This window comes from Penaeus chinensis, chromosome 43 (assembly GCF_019202785.1).
Source record: "Penaeus chinensis breed Huanghai No. 1 chromosome 43, ASM1920278v2, whole genome shotgun sequence".
Classification (NCBI taxonomy): domain Eukaryota; kingdom Metazoa; phylum Arthropoda; class Malacostraca; order Decapoda; family Penaeidae; genus Penaeus; species Penaeus chinensis.
The window spans coordinates 9,817,794-9,822,793 of record NC_061861.1 but is presented as its reverse complement, the minus strand read 5'-3'; positions in this window follow the sequence as shown (position 1 = coordinate 9,822,793).

The window sequence follows — 5,000 nt, the reverse complement described above, 5'->3', positions numbered from 1 at the left end:
CCTCACCCCAGGACGAGACTCCCCTCCCCACTCCAAACCAGGCCATGCCTTCACAGGCAGAGCCAAAACAGGCTGAATCTGTGCAGCCAGAGCCAGACCACGCTGACCTTGCCCAGGCAAGGCCAGCAAGGCCAGCCAAGAAAAAGCCTGAGAGAAAAGCCGAACCAACCAAAGTCAGAGCTACCAAAGGCTCTCCACCCCCCAGTGGACCCAAGGATAGCCTGACAACAGACGAGGAGCCCTCAACCAGCGAGGACCTCGCAATGGAGTTGTCAGACTCCGACGATGTCTCTGATGTAACTATCACTGAGTAACATCATGACACACCATCTAAGCATCCTACAGTGGAACATCAATAGCTTCTCTGCAAAGAACGCTTTTCTCCAAGCAGTAGTGCGATCAAGGAACATTGACATTGTCATGCTCCAGGAGACATTAACAGTGGACACTGTTCGCTTCTCAGGGTACCATGCCTTCACACTGCCACAAACACCTGGCAAGAGAGGCTTGATCACCCTTGTGAGAGCAACAATCCCCTGCTCCGCAATAGCCGATGCATCGCACTGTGGAGACGATGTTGAATCCCTTGCCGTCGAGGTTCACCTGGCCGGGGGGCCCCTCAAACTGTACAATGTGTACAGCCGGCCACGCTGTAAAAGCTTAGACATCAGCCAGGTCTGTGCTTCTGCTGCACACGACCGAGTGATCATAGGGGGAGATTTCAATGCACACCACCCCAAATGTCCCAACTGTGCCAAGAAGCATCATGCCTGGAGCCTGACTTGCTCTGTCAGGAAAAAGGCGGCCCTCAGGCGACAAAAGGTTGCTCAAAACCGATCAGACTTTGTTCCTGCCCCACCGGGCACCCATGTCTGGGGAAGGAACAAAAGCGAAAAGGCCCCCCGACCTCCTAAGAGGAAGGAAGCCGCCCCCCAGCCGACACCGGATGTCTCCAACAAAAAGGAGTTTCCGACAATGCCAAAGGTGCAGAAAAAGAAACTAAAGAAAAAAGTTTCTAAGAGCACCACAAAAACCTCCCCAACAGATGATCATCTCCTCTTTGACGAGGACGATATGACTCTCCTGTTAACTGCTGTTGTCACAGCAGTAGCAACAGCCCTGGGGAGGTCGAGTGAGGAGGCCGAGAAGGCAGTTTCGGTCGCCATGACGGCAATGACCCAGACTGTCGCAGCCCTGAAGGGAAGAAAGCTGGCTAGAGAAAAACCAGCCTCACCCTCACCCCAGGACGAGACTCCCCTCCCCACTCCAAACCAGGCCATGCCTTCACAGGCAGAGCCAAAACAGGCTGAATCTGTGCAGCCAGAGCCAGACCACGCTGACCTTGCCCAGGCAAGGCCAGCAAGGCCAGCCAAGAAAAAGCCTGAGAGAAAAGCCGAACCAACCAAAGTCAGAGCTACCAAAGGCTCTCCACCCCCCAGTGGACCCAAGGATAGCCTGACAACAGACGAGGAGCCCTCAACCAGCGAGGACCTCGCAATGGAGTTGTCAGACTCCGACGATGTCTCTGATGTAACTATCACTGAGTAACATCATGACACACCATCTAAGCATCCTACAGTGGAACATCAATAGCTTCTCTGCAAAGAACGCTTTTCTCCAAGCAGTAGTGCGATCAAGGAACATTGACATTGTCATGCTCCAGGAGACATTAACAGTGGACACTGTTCGCTTCTCAGGGTACCATGCCTTCACACTGCCACAAACACCTGGCAAGAGAGGCTTGATCACCCTTGTGAGAGCAACAATCCCCTGCTCCGCAATAGCCGATGCATCGCACTGTGGAGACGATGTTGAATCCCTTGCCGTCGAGGTTCACCTGGCCGGGGGGCCCCTCAAACTGTACAATGTGTACAGCCGGCCACGCTGTAAAAGCTTAGACATCAGCCAGGTCTGTGCTTCTGCTGCACACGACCGAGTGATCATAGGGGGAGATTTCAATGCACACCACCCCAAATGTCCCAACTGTGCCAAGAAGCATCATGCCTGGAGCCTGACTTGCTCTGTCAGGAAAAAGGCGGCCCTCAGGCGACAAAAGGTTGCTCAAAACCGATCAGACTTTGTTCCTGCCCCACCGGGCACCCATGTCTGGGGAAGGAACAAAAGCGAAAAGGCCCCCCGACCTCCTAAGAGGAAGGAAGCCGCCCCCCAGCCGACACCGGATGTCTCCAACAAAAAGGAGTTTCCGACAATGCCAAAGGTGCAGAAAAAGAAACTAAAGAAAAAAGTTTCTAAGAGCACCACAAAAACCTCCCCAACAGATGATCATCTCCTCTTTGACGAGGACGATATGACTCTCCTGTTAACTGCTGTTGTCACAGCAGTAGCAACAGCCCTGGGGAGGTCGAGTGAGGAGGCCGAGAAGGCAGTTTCGGTCGCCATGACGGCAATGACCCAGACTGTCGCAGCCCTGAAGGGAAGAAAGCTGGCTAGAGAAAAACCAGCCTCACCCTCACCCCAGGACGAGACTCCCCTCCCCACTCCAAACCAGGCCATGCCTTCACAGGCAGAGCCAAAACAGGCTGAATCTGTGCAGCCAGAGCCAGATCACGCTGACCTTGCCCAGGCAAGGCCAGCAAGGCCAGCCAAGAAAAAGCCTGAGAGAAAAGCCGAACCAACCAAAGTCAGAGCTACCAAAGGCTCTCCACCCCCCAGTGGACCCAAGGATAGCCTGACAACAGACGAGGAGCCCTCAACCAGCGAGGACCTCGCAATGGAGTTGTCAGACTCCGACGATGTCTCTGATGTAACTATCACTGAGTAACATCATGACACACCATCTAAGCATCCTACAGTGGAACATCAATAGCTTCTCTGCAAAGAACGCTTTTCTCCAAGCAGTAGTGCGATCAAGGAACATTGACATTGTCATGCTCCAGGAGACATTAACAGTGGACACTGTTCGCTTCTCAGGGTACCATGCCTTCACACTGCCACAAACACCTGGCAAGAGAGGCTTGATCACCCTTGTGAGAGCAACAATCCCCTGCTCCGCAATAGCCGATGCATCGCACTGTGGAGACGATGTTGAATCCCTTGCCGTCGAGGTTCACCTGGCCGGGGGGCCCCTCAAACTGTACAATGTGTACAGCCGGCCACGCTGTAAAAGCTTAGACATCAGCCAGGTCTGTGCTTCTGCTGCACACGACCGAGTGATCATAGGGGGAGATTTCAATGCACACCACCCCATCCTGGCTCCCTGCCGGGCACCGGATGCGGCCGGCTATCACATAGCTGACGTGCTAGAGACATTCCCTGAGATCGCTCTCCTCAACACCCAAGAGCCAACGCATGTCAGAGGAGGGGTCCTAGACCTCACCCTGGCCACTGCGACTCTGGTGGGGAGGATTGGCTGGTGTGTCGATGAGACCGTCACAAGTGACCATTACGGCACTATAACTACCCTCATGGATGCTGGCCCAGCCGAAATCCTAAGACCAAATCCAAGATGGAAAACAGACAAGGCCAACTGGCAGGCGTTTCAAAACGCCTTGGCCCTCTGTCTGAGATGCAACAATCCCCCACAAAGCGAAAATGTGGAAGTGCTCGAAGCCAGCCTGCTAAACGCCATTAATGAAGCAGCCTCACAGACCATACCCAAAACTCGGCCTGGGTCCAGAAGTTACAAAGACGCCTGGTACTTCAATGACGAGATCAGGGAGGTCAACCACAGGGTGAACATGTGCCGAAAACTATTCCGAAGGCAAAGAACCCCTGACAACCTATCCCTCCTAAGGGAAGCTGTCACGGATGCCAAGGAAACTGCCAACAGAGTCAGGCAGGAAAAGTGGCTGGAATGGTGTGAGTCCTTCGACCACCAAACCACCCTTTCAGAGCTGTGGCAACGGGTCAAGCGAGCTACCAGCCGCTCAGCCCCGAGGTGCACCCATCACGACCCCCAAGCAGAGGCTAACAGACTGGCGCACGAGTTCTCTGCGAGAACGAGCAGCAACAGTCTGCCAGCCGAGCTGAGGGCAAGACAAGAGCGTCTACAGCCAGACAGACACGCTCAGATCAGAGAAAGGGCAGCCGAACCCGATAACTCAGACGTTATCTTTTCTCTGAGGGAACTAAGGAAAGCCTATAAAACCAGTTCCAACACAGCCCCGGGCTCTGATGGGATCTCGTACCCCATTATCTCCCACCTAGGACTAGCAGGTGAGCGTGCACTCTTGCAACTCATCAACAAGTCCTGGGAAACTTCCACTCTACCCCAGAGTTGGAAGAGGGCTACCATAGTTCCCGTCCCAAAACCAAAGGAGCCGGGGAAGTACCGCCCCATCTCTCTGCTCAGCTGCCTGGCCAAGACGGCTGAGAGGATGGTACTAAACCGGCTTCAATGGAAAACGGGACCCCCGCACGAACACCTTCACGGGTTCACAAGGGGCATGGGCACAGCACACAGCTTAGCCACGCTCTTAAGCACAATCAGCAAGGGCCCAGCTGTGGTGGTATTCCTTGACCTGGAGAAGGCTTTTGAACTGGCAAGTCCGCTTGCCATTCAGGAAAGCCTGATCCAGAAGGGAATCAGAGGAAAGCTCTTGGCTTGGATAGGTGACTACTTCAGGAACAGGACTGCCAATGTCAAATTCCAGGGTCACCTATCGCAGCACATGCCGCTCGAAAATGGAACGCCACAGGGTGGGGTTCTCAGTCCAGCCCTATTCAACACTTTAATGTCCTGCATCCTCAACATAAACCTCCCAGTGGGGTGCCAGATCATCTCGTATGCAGACGATCTCGCTATCACCTCCACTGGACCACGCAGCCAGAATAAAGCCCAGCGTTGTCTGGACCTCGTGTCAGAGGAGTGTTGTAGGACGGGACTAAAGATCTCTGCTGCCAAATCCAAAGCCATGGCTTTGAGACAGAGAGTTCGAGGCACAAGACTGAAAATCCAGGGAGTGGAATTAGAATGGGTCAAGGACTACCTATACCTTGGGGTAAGGATAGACCGGACCCTCTCCTTCCATAAGGAGGTC